The sequence below is a fragment of the Ixodes scapularis genome, unplaced genomic scaffold (genome assembly GCF_016920785.2).
Source record: "Ixodes scapularis isolate PalLabHiFi unplaced genomic scaffold, ASM1692078v2 ptg000247l_1___fragment_3__unscaffolded, whole genome shotgun sequence".
NCBI lineage: Eukaryota > Metazoa > Arthropoda > Arachnida > Ixodida > Ixodidae > Ixodes > Ixodes scapularis.
Genome location: NW_024609948.1, coordinates 408,552 through 420,998, shown reverse-complemented (window position 1 = coordinate 420,998; position 12,447 = coordinate 408,552). Strand labels below are relative to the sequence as shown.

The following is a 12,447-nucleotide window of genomic DNA, read 5'->3' as shown; positions in this document are numbered from 1 at the left end:
GATTTCGGCTTTCCAATTAGCTTCCAGAAAAAAATCAAACTGGGTTCTCAGGTAGGGAAGTATTGTTACGTGTACACTCCAGTATGTGCCTGCGAAACTTTGTAACATATATTTATATTTCAGCTTGCTTTTGAAAGGGAACTTAGGTTTGAAACCGACATTGAAGAAGACGAAAGATGCCTCAAGAAGGTTCTCCTAGAAACAGCAGAGTTGGCCACCTTCCTTTGCTGTCCCCCAGCCCTTAACACTGTCTGCAACACCAACGAACCATGGAGTCGTCACAATCTTCTGCTTTCGCACCCACACCATCTGACAATGATGCACCATGCGTGAAGGGGATCATTTTTTCAAAGGAAGAACTGTGAACAGCCGTGTCTAAGATCAAGCCATCACAATGCCCTTGTCCAGATGGTGTGGCACCTGCCTTTTATAGGATGATAACGCAGTACAGTTTGATCCCTCCCTCAGCTGTCTACTTCAAAGTATTTTCGATGAGGGAGCTGTTCCTACCACCTGGCAACACGCCTTACTCACCCCTATTCACGAAAGGAAAGAGAAGCCTACAAGCGACGTCAAGCATTAGCGTCCAACCTCAATAACATTAATCATCTACCGCACATTAGGATGCATACTGAACAGTCAGTTCCTCGATTTTTAGAGAGCACTGGATACTTATTGCAGACACAGCACAGTTTTAGGCACGCCCGCAGCTGTGGGACGGTCCTGGCGACCCCGTGTCATTTTGTAAGCAACAATCTTGGCAGTCGCAAAAAGAAAGATTTTCTACGGCTTCATCTCAGTTACGCGTTCGATGCCCTCAACATCGATCTCCTGCTACATAAAATGTCAGGCGCCAGCGTTCATGGCTTCCTTCTCAAGTGGCTGCCACTAACTGAAGGGAAAAATCCCACAATTTGTTTACCAAGGTGTGCACTGAGCTACGATGAACGTCCCCTCCAGTGTGCCACAGTACCGGTTTCTTGTCAATGACATGCCTCAGGATGATAGATTTTCTTTCGTTCAGTACGCAGACCACACCTCGATGCTGGCTCCACTTACTGACACCTGCCTCCTTCTCCAGGACTACATCAAAGACATAAAGTGCCGGGTGACTAACAACTGCTAGCGGCTGCACACCACGAAAAGTGCCGTGATGCGCTTTAGCAGGCCCCACAGGGTGGGCAAATCGAGCTATCATTTGCTCAGTGAGCCCCTACCATGTATGACTCTTTGTCAAGCTTAGAAATTACATTCACACAAACATTAGATTTCACAGTGCACATAGGAAGTGTTGTACCAAAGGCTCGGCGAACCATGGGGGTTGTTTCTTGTATCTCCAGGTCATGGGGACCTTCGCCATAATCTCCGGTCATAAGGTGCATAAGACAGATTTCCAGAAAGATAAGGGAGGAGCCCCAAAAGACCAGTTCGACCACTTCGAAGTTTCCAAAACTTGCTTTTACGCAAAATGGTCCAACCAGCACCACAAAACCCTCTGCCATGGCCACTGATGCTTGTGTCATCGCCAAGTTTCAAATTGAGGGAATACAAAGCATTTGTACATGACTTATTTTTCGTGGGCTCCATTTTTCGCGAATTCGACTGAAGCTGAAGAGCTGGAATAATTAATTGGTACTCATTTTTTGCAATCCGCAAGGACCTCACTACAGCTTTCTGTATGTTCACATTTTAGCCAAATAGTTTGTGAGACCTATTTTTTGCAAAATGTAGACGATTCGTGAAAATTAGGTCTTCGTGAAAATTAATTTGTTTCCAGTATACAGTGGTACTAGTTTACTTAATTTCTCGTGACGGGCATGAAGGGGGCCAGATGGAAGGCGGATCATTATAATAAGGGTGACGAAGTTTATGCCACAATAGGCTGGGACACATCACAACAGATATAGTAGTCGGTAAGTCAGAGTCATATAGGATCACAAGGACACTCATTGTTATCTCTGTCTCTTGTGCTCCGAAGGAAAGAGCTAGATTTTCGTCACTCAATACTGCAAGCTTAGTGGCAGTGCAGCAGCCGCCCGTCGCCCCGCCCGCTGCCTGCCTCCCCCTCCCCCCCCCCCCCCCCCCCCTCCGCCGGGGGGGTCACGTTTCAGCTGCAAGACCGCAACTTTATGATAATGCTAAAAGCTCTGCTAGTTAATATTCGTTGTATATGATGAGTGCAAAAACAGCATAAGAGGTATATAAGGTAAAATTGTACAAAATCAGAATAGGAAGACCAGGATAAGACGGAGCGCTCTGTCCTATTCTTGCCCTGCCTTGTGGGTGAAAACGATTCAATGCAGTGGGAAAAATGAAATATTACTGCTAAAGTCAGACGTCATGTAACATCTGCTTTGTTCACACTTCATTTTGATTTCTTTTGTCTAATTTCCACGACTTACAGATCCCAATCTTTAGGTTTGAGGCTTATGCTAATTGGATTCGAATAGGTTTGGTGATCAGTTCGAAGTGCAGTTTTTTAGCTGTCTCTCATCAATGATGCTTATATTAACAGTGCCTGAACGAGGGCAGGCTGCTACAGTCGCTGCTGCTGCAGTCACTGCTGTTCCAGTCAGTGAGCCGCATCTGTTTGAAGTCACTGATGGCAAGGTAAATTAGGAACTTTTTTTCACAAGATTAGCAATTCTAATGTTGCGATGGCAATAGTGTAGATCAACAGAAAAAAATATGAAACACGTTTACAATTCTCTGTAATGTAAAATTAGAGAGCAGCTCTTGAGTAGGGGAGGGGAGGGTATGTCCCTGCTCCCCCTCCATACCCTTTCCTCCTCCTCTCCTGCTTCCCTCCCATTAATCAGGAAATTTCCGCTCAATTTCCCCCTAAATTAAGCAAAAATTTACCCGCTAAATAAAGCCGGGAAATATTCTTCCTAAATTCAGCGGGAAATTTACCGAAACTCTCCCGCTAAATTCAGCGGGGAAACTTAATTGGTGTTGAGGCCACGTGATGTCGATTTCCCCGTTAAATTTAGCAGAAAAATTTCCGTTACATTTTTTCTGCTAAATTGAGCTAGACTTCAAGTGTGACGTCATTACGGGAAAGGTCTCATAATGCAACACGCGTTTACGCCAATGCCGACGCCGCTCAACCCGGAAACGGGCGTCTAAAAGCTGCACTTTAAAAAAGTTACCCAAGCTTGACTATCCTGTCAAAGCCTTAGAAGCACAAAATGTGTCAAGCTCTACCATACACATGATGTGCGTGCTGTGCATATGGGGATTGCTGGGCACAATGTTCATGGCTGCTCAGCCTCATCTTCTGCCTGCCTCTTGCTTCGTGCATTCTTCACTCCCATCCGCTAAGGAAGAGTAAGAACGCATACCTACTTAAGCCTTGCACGCTCCATTTATTCCTAATCTTACGTGACATGCGATACGTAACCTTACACTACAGTAAAACCTCGTTATAACAAAATGGGATATAACAAACTAATGGATATAACAAAGCAATCATAATTCCCCTTGCTTGCTAATAGTATGGAGAAATGGACATTGGCTATAACAAACTAATGGTTATAACGAAATAACTACGACCGCTCCTTCAACTTTGTTATAACGAGGTTTTACTGTATTGGTTATCATTTTGTAATCATGCTGGCATACTTAGCACTTGCATGATTTAATTAGGCCTGAACTTAGGTGACACATGATCCCGTAATCTCCGTGATTAGGTAACTTATGTGGTCATATAATGTTACGTGATCATGTGCCATATTCAGAAATTTGGCAGTGCTGCTAGTGCTCCCCTGAAAAAGAAAACCGTGGATATAAAACCCCGTTCTTGGAAGCGGCTATGAACTCTTGCCGATGGCAGAGTGGTTAAAGCACCGCGCTCCAAACTGTGGGCACATGGGTTTGAATTCAGTCGAGAGCTACCAATAAATTTAGTTCCAATTTATATTCAATTTAAAGGGGCATTATGTGTAAATGGGAGGAGAAGGCTGAAAGGGGGAGATGGCTGCTGGTCCCTGTGGACGGAACCTAAAGCGATATGACCGACACACTCTTCAATGGCCTCCGGTCGGTGTTGATGCAATGTGATCTCTGCCCAGTGCTCTGAATGTCAACGTGAAGAGATTCATCAAAGCGCGAATAAACGGCGGGAGTAACTATGACTCTCTTGGTGCCTCTTGTTTACGTACCGCCATACCAGGTATGGCACTGCATAGATTGTTGGCACTGGGCACGTCATCGCATCCTGCGTGCGCCGTGGCCTTGCAGCTGCCGCACATGGTCGACTTGAAAGATTGACTAGAACGGTCGTTCATCTTTAAGGGCAAGGTGCTTCGATCTAGGGGTGCTGTATCCAGGTTTTGGGCGAGAGAGTGGCACAAGAGTGCAGACGGTGCTGCCCTGAAGGAGTGCTCACGTGTACCGTCTTCGCAGGTGTGGGTTGGAAAAGGTACACGTCCGATGAATGGAAAGAGGTTCATTGATTTGGTAAAGACGAGGGCAAATGCGCTTCCTCACATGACTAGGACTAAGAGGGGTCGGGACGTCTTGACTCGTCGGGCCGGTTGTGACTCCGCGGAGTCACTGGGACACATTACGCAAAATTGCTTCTGCACGCACAGTGCCAGAATCAAACGACATGATAGTTTAGTGCAGTATGCTCCTGGTCCTCTGAAAGAAAAGGGATGGGAGGTGCTGGTAGAACCCGAGTGCCACACCGCAACACAGAAACATGTGCCAGACCTCGTTATTGCAGGAGGTAGTCAGATGACTGTGGTTGATACACAGGTGGTGGGTACGTATTCCACCCCAGATGCCGCACATGAGCGGAAGGTGCAAACTATAGTGTTCCAGAGCTTCTGGATATTATTAAAGGGGCCAATAGTGTTGCACCGGTTGTGACTAGTTTGACTATCACATATATATCAAGTGTTTGGTCGCCAAAAAGTGCTGCAGCTCTTACCAATCTTGGGTTTGGTAGACAGGATTTTAAGGTATTGACTATACTTTGCCTTCGGGGGGGGTCAGGTGCTTTCGTCGGCATCAGCAGATGACCTCCGTGGTGCACGGGCGATGAAGCGCCCCGGCGGTTGTGTGTTGCCATGGGGCTATTGGTGGGTCCCTCTCCCTTGGAGAGGATAAGGACTTCCAGATTTCATGCCAAAGATCAGCCTGATGCCTCTGCGAAGGGGTGGGCGAGGAAACGATTTTTGTGCACAAGTCCTACTCGTTAAAAAAAAAAAAAAAGCCATATGCCTTGGGTATTTTGTGGGTAAACAGAAAGTCAGCTTCGTTTCGGCTGCGTTTGGTTAGCGAGCCGAGTTCCCGGCGATCGCGCCTTTGGCCAGGTCCGCACGCCTCCACGACTATTGCGTGCTCCCGGACACCGCCGGGTACCCCCCGCTGCTCTTGGAAGATTCTCAAGTCCGCCAGCGCAGTTTCAGCACCTCTCCAAACGTGTGAACAGCCGACCGCTGAGGCTTTCTTCACCCCTTAACGGTCACTCGTTTTTTGGCTGCTGGAGTTAGTGCTAGGCGCTAGTGGACCGCTGGTTCCTACACTAAACATTTTTTTTTTCAGTCTCCGTGCGTCGAACCACGCACAAAAGTCCCTGGTCCCACTGCCATCCTTTTTTTTTTCTCGTGGCAGCTCTGCCGGTTTCCAGTTCGAACTTTGCACGCGAACTGGGAGCGCATGCAACTTTGTTTAGTTGCGCCGGCCATCAACAGAGGGCAATACGTTCCACCCGTGGATTTCACCACCTCTGTTAGACTAGCAGCAGAGAAAAACGTCTTTTCACTTTTCTTTTCTTTCTTTTAGCAACATTTGTAGGTTTTTTGTTCGTAATCAAGCGCAGTTCGGCACTTTGGCGCAATAAACATGGTTTTTGGGGTTTTTTTTTTTTGTGCTTCGGCATGCAGCCCTGTGGATCGGATCTACGCTTTGGGGCTACGCAGGGCACCACTAGCTGGTTTTCACTACATGTAGTGGCGTAGTCTGCAGGACTACTATAATCTAGTGCTCTAGGGAACTTTGTACCTTTTGAACAAGTTACTGTGGCCTGTACAGCACAGGCCACATTACCAGGCTCTCCCCCTCGGCCTCACAGCCTACACTTAAATACAAATACCCTGTGTCGCAAGCGGCTGGGGGAATAGTGCTTCATATTTTTTTTTCCTATTTATTTCAGCATGTCAGGGACTCATCCATCACCTAGCGTGTTAGCAAACCTTTGAGAGGCTGTATCCCTCAGAGGAGATTGTCTGCCACCTGTGCGACAAACGACTAACTTCTCGCATCTCTCTGGGGGGCACTACGAACATGTTCATAGTTGTCACTTCGTACGGAGGTGCTTCTATTGCCTCGCCAAAACGTACACCAAGAGCACCTCCATGTCGTCTCATTACACAAGGTGTCGGAAGAAACCATTAGTATCGCCCACTTCAACCGTAGTGACGAACGCCGACTCACACAGTGTGGCCAGCAACGAGCTTCCGCAGGCTTCCACTCCTTCCCCTGCAAGTCACACCGAGGAGAAGGAGCACCCAGAGTTCTCCCGGGACTCCAAGAGGGCAGACATGTCGATGCCCTTCACAACCAGCACCCCTGCTTTGCGTCTCCCACCAGCAGGTGACTGGACCACGGAGGACGTCAGGACTTTGGCGGTCCAAGAATTGTCGATGCCCGCCAAGATGAAGTTTACCAACAAAGAACTCGCCAAGGGGTACGCAGGGGTACCTTGGCAAACCATCAAGGGCATCAGGGGGCGGAAGTTGTACAGGGACTTGCTACAGCAAGAACAGCTGCGGAGCAGGTTACCTCGGCCGGACTCCAGGGTTCCTGCACATGGTGAGCCCCCCACTGCCACTCCAGGGGGACCACTGCCATCAGTGCAAGATTCCTCCGGCCTGCAGACGGACATACCCTCATCACCCCTCACCACGCCAAGACCACAGCGGTGAAGCGAGAAGTCCATACATCATTCTCCAACCCCGGTCACCCCCCGAGATATCCCCCCTACACCGGAGGCAAGGCCCTGGACAGAGAGGGACACTCAGGCACTCGTGCTGTGCAAGCTCGAGGCTTCTCTGTGCATGCGTAGTGACGAAGAGCTCGCTGCATTGATGCCAAGAAGAACATGGCAGAGCGTCCGGGACTACCGTCTGATGCCCCAGTGCGCAGAGGCGATGCGCAGGGAGCTCGGCACGCGACGGGGAAAGGATGTCTCACCCTTACTCCGAACTTCATCCCTTTGTGGCCCCTCGCCAGACACCCCGCCAACTGTCATCGTTCCTGGTCCCTTTGCTAAATCCATCATCGCAGAGGTCACACATACATTGGCACCGCAAACTCTCTTCCACCAGCAGAGTTCAACGCGCGGTGGACCGTCTCGGAACTGACGGCACTGGCCAGGGCAGAGATCACCTGCAAGGACCACCCTCATATGAACCTTGCTTTTGCCAGGGTATTCACCACCCAGTCCTCACAGGGAATCACAGGGCAGCGAAATACACGCCATTACAAGGAGATCCTGGAGACCTTCAAGGCGGCGGCACACAAGCAGCCGGTTCCTATTCAACCGGTCCGCGTTCACGACGCCGGATCTGCCTGGGTGCGTCTGCAGCCCGCACCAGGAACCCCTGTCACCATCGCTCAAGGGTTGCTGGACCCCATCAAGATAGGAGAGGACCTGGGGAGAGGGGAGGCACCGAGGGCAGCAAGAAAAAGAAGCATCGTCTAGCCAAGAACCGTAACCAGCGCCGTCACGAACGCTATGCAGAACATCAACGGCTGTACAGTCTGGGGCCTAAGGTGCTCGTCGACGAGTTGGGGCTGGACTGGGCTGACCCAGCAGTCCTCTTCTCGGAGCTCCACCGGGTTTACGACCTTCTCATGTCTACACCACCAAGACCGGTTGACGGGTTCATAACATCCGAACAAGTACTCAACGTAGAGGTGGAGCCGTTCACCGAAGGAGAGCTCCAAAGAGTGCTCAAGAACACCGACGCAAAGACTGCCCCTGGCCCGGACGGCCTTACCCTGAACGAGGTTTCCAGATTCCACCAGCCATTCTTGCCATCATTTTCACCAACTGGTTGGCCTTCGCTATGCTTCCCGAGGACCTCAAGGTGGCCAAGAGTTTTCATACCCAAGTCCCGCTCGGCCACTACTGGCGGAGACTTCAGGCCCATCACCATCTCATCCATCCTACTGCGCATCTACACAAGGGCGCTGCTCCGACGGTTCGCGCAAGATCACGTCTTCCACGACCTCCAGGGTGGATTCGGCGACGACAGGAGAGCTTCATCCAACATCATTCTTCAGGCCCTCATGAAGGCGAGGAAGCAGGCTCGACAGAGCTTCTACAGCCTGAGCCTCAATGCCTGCTGTGCCCCGTCTGCGGAGTGCCGGAACTGCACCACCCCATCCACCTGGCGGGCGCCTTGCACCAAGCTCGCGTCGCCGCGGACTGGGCTCGCCAAGCCGCACCACCTCCTGCTGCACCTCCGGCAGCTCCCCGCCCATTGAAAGTCGCAGAGGCCATCCGGGTGCTCCGCCGATTCCGCCCGGATCTGCTCCGCGACCCGGCCCACGAGGAGGCCATCTTAGACCTCGACCTCTAAGTGGGAGAGGTGTGGGGCGCTCGGCCCGCCACACGGCGGCCAAACCGGCGACTAGCGGGGGGGCGGCTCCCGGTGCCCATTGCATACGCACGGGCTTAAAAGGGGTGGCCAGTGCGGCCGACAGGAGTTGCTGTCCCGAGTCTTGGCCAGGTCGGGATCCAGGAGTCATGGTAATAAACCCCGCTTGACCCCAAGGAAAGAGTCGTCTGATTGATCACCTGCGGCGGACGGCGGAAGTCGAACGCTACAACACTCCAGAAATAGTGCCACAAAGAGTGCCACAATGATTACGAGTATTTTACCTACTTTTCCTTCGTTCAGCACGTTCCAAATGGAAGTGTAGCTTTTCAACAATTATTTTTCACAATGGCATGGTCTTTAACAAAGGAAAGTGGTACACGCATTTATTATGGGCATATAACTGAAAATCAAAGCAGAATACTAATTATGGTCTTTATTTCCAAAAAGACAAGATACTCTGGGTGCCTTGCAAGACTAGGCAGGTAGACGGGTCCGTATGGAGGAGCGTTTGCCAGCCAGCCAGCCAGGGCAAACACTACAGCGTACCGAAAACACAAAATCGCTACATTGCGCGAATAAACTTTAAACATTAATTCATAGACGTTGCAACATCCATGAAACACATACAGGCCGTGGTAATGAACCACTAAGGTTGAAACCAGCTACGCTTCGAACGGGCTCGCCGCCGGCAGAAGTGGTCCGGGATGGAACGCCAGTGCCACCTGATAGATTCTACACAAAGTGCCTCACATGGAGGCCGCCGCTTTTTCCACTCCCCGCCTTATTCTGGTTCGCTATAGCTCGTCTGCTCACTGTGCGATGACGTAAAGGCGGGCCCTGCAGAAATCACAGGCTTGAGGAGAGCGGAGGCCGGCGCAGCTTTGAAACCGGCTGCCGTGGCCCGTGTCTGCCCTCGGGCAGAGTGTCGGGGGCCTCCAGCCTTCTAGTTCACCATGGCTGACAGCCAGGAATGCGCAGATTCAGATTCCTCACCCCCTCGGGCTGCCAGGAGGACAGACTATTGGAGCTGGGAGATCCGCGGCATCTCTAGCATCGGAATCGTTGGGTGGGTGTCCGACTCCTCTCGGTTCTAGGCGCAAATGTTACGGGCATGGTGGAAATCGATATAAGTAAAGCTCCCCGCCCCCCCCCCCCAACCTGCGTTCACGCCGCTTCACAGCGACAGTGTGTGGCTGCTAAGTGCAAAAGTATTAACCCACTTGGCACCCCCCCCCTCCGTACACGCCGCGTTGCGGCGTCCAGCTGACAACCCAAGCCCTGCTTTCCTAAATTGCACATCCGGAAAGGAAGTCTTATACCCTTTAGTTCAGCAAAATTTTGTTGGCAACATTTTTTTTTTAAGTGTTAATCATAAAAAAGAAATGTAGTAAATATCGACAAAATAAAATGTTCAAGAAAAAAGAGAAAAAAAAAAGTAAGTCCACACTGCAGACCGAACCGGGGTCCGCTGCGTATGAGGCAGACACCTTGCCACTTAGCTACGCTACCGCTTCGGAAATTCGTTCTAACCATTCGTTTTATACGAGTTTCAAAACGTCGTGTGCATAGCAATTTCCAGTCAACGTGCACGCGCCCGTGCATATAATTTTACTCAATCAATATATGCTCGAAGATCCGCCTGCCTCCAAGGGTGACGGACATGACGAGCGAACGGCACATTCAATGCCCATGTCCACATGCCCGAGGGCTCGAACCGTTGCGCTGACTGGGGTTTATTCAAGCCCTTCAGAGCTGTTCTTCAAGATGATTTGCTCAAAGTATCTCGGTAAGTGGCCAAAAACCACTGCAGAAAACACTGATGAGTAAGACTAGGCTGTCTTATCAAAACATTTTGTGGTCTTCGGACGAAGGCCGAGTGTTTCTTTTCTCGTGTTACTGTATCTAACTATTCTTTTATCTGCTTGCTTGAAAACCTGGTTGCGTCCCACCATTAGCTCTGAAGATAACTTTCCGCCCTATTTTGAAATTTTTTTCATCGCGATCGTGACTTTTTTTTGCGAGGTAACATAGGAGGTGGTGTGATGATTGCAGTTGACAGGCGGTACAACTCAAAAAGACGCGAGGATTTAGAGGGGTCCCCTGAGTGTCTATCGGTTGCAATCGAGTGCACAAAGCGGGTGTTTTATTCGGATTGTTTTATCCCCCTCCTCAAACTACACCTCATCAGGCGTCTTGTAACATTGAGAATATAGTGAAAGAGTTGTATAGGTGCAACCTTTTGATAATGGGGGACTTTAACGCTCCAGGTATTAACTGGACAAATTTAAATGTTCACACTGACAACTTTTATTGCAAGCAGAAATGCAGCCGTCTACTGAACTTCGTATCGTTTTTAGATCTCAGACGGCACAATTATGCTCTTAAAGGGGTGCTCTGGCAATTTCTTCATGGTCCCCGATTGGCTTGAAATTTTGCTAAACTCGCCAAACAACATCGCCAAAATAGTATCCCAAATATTAGGTCAAAATAATTTTTTTTTCACGAAGTTATAGAATTTACAATTTTGGTCCTCACCGTGTTTCTCAAACTGAAAGTCTCTACTGGCAACAACGAAAAAGTGACGTCAGTCAAAGTGCAGGGGTTCACTCTTTGGACTGTAGAATTTGTTCCCAACTGATTCGAAGCAGTTTCATGGTGTCAAATGAATGCTTTGGATGCTCGCTCCAATCCCCGTGCTCCAGCACGGAACAAATGATTGGCATATTCTATTTTTTAGACTGCTCGCTCGACTGGCAAGCCTGCCCGCCACTGACGTCACGGCACTGAAAAGTGCGCGTATGTTTGAATGTTGGTTTTTGCACCATTTTCATTTGCCGCATTGGCAATAACTATTATGAATTTCGTGATACTAAATAGCATACCGGAAAGGGTAAAGGCCGGGGAGTCAGGAAATATAGTTAGTTGAGGCAGCTAAAAAAATCGCCAGAGTACCCCTTTAACAACCAGGAGAATTCTTTAGATTCATGTTTCTCTAGTATGGAACGCGTTTCCATCGTTCGGAGTCAATCCCCATTGGTCCCTGAAGATATATATCACCCTGCACTTGATGTAGTGTTCTCCCGTATTTCACCAGTTTGCACTCCTCCTTCCTAAAGATGCCTTCCTCACACCTCGTATAGTAATTTCTCGGCAGGCGACTACATTTAAATGCACTATTATTTTACGGATGTCAACTGGGCATCTGTTCTTAAGCCTATCAATGTGAATGAGCAAGTCACTTGCCCCACGAGAATTGTTCTGGGGGCTATGGAGATATGCATTGCATTAAGAACGTCAAAAAATTCTCACTTTCCTAACTGGTTATCCTTAGAACTAAAATCTCTCTTGGTCAAAAAAGACTTCTTGCATAGAAAAAAAACAAAAAAAACTGCCTCTCAAAGTGGGAAGCAGAATTAAGAGCGCTAGAAAACAATTCAACCGTTTAATTAACTGTGATCAAAAACTTCACCGCGAGTCTGTAGAATAGGATCTTGTGAAATATCCAAAGAGATTCTGGAGGTACGCTAGTAAGATCGGAGATAGCTTCCGAATTTCATGGAGGCGATGCGGTGAGTGTACGTAGTTGTTTACCGCTCATCTTGGTTTAGTCTATAAAAACAGCTCCGACTCGACGTCTCCTACGTTGTTTCATTTGACTGGGTTCGGCAACCTACTCAGTAGCATTCATGTCGATAAAGAATGTGTTGCGTTATGTATTAAGAAAATGAGAGCCACATTATCTGCTGGAGTGCCAGAATACCCTCAGAAATACTAAATCTTATCCATTTTGTGCACTGTACTTAATAACTTCCTGAGGTCGGGGATATTT

At 49.0% G+C, this 12,447-nt stretch overlaps 1 long non-coding RNA gene across 1 annotated transcript; it reads right to left on the bottom strand.

Annotated features, from left to right (window-relative positions):
- Window positions 1-6,623: 6,623 nt before the first annotated feature.
- Window positions 6,624-7,286, bottom strand: LOC121834018. Its single transcript, XR_006077006.1, has 3 exons — window positions 7,204-7,286; window positions 6,793-6,881; window positions 6,624-6,711 (listed from the first exon to the last, which is right to left on the bottom strand). It is a non-coding gene; the product is annotated as an uncharacterized LOC121834018 (long non-coding RNA).
- Between the last annotated feature and the right edge of the window lie 5,161 nt (window positions 7,287-12,447).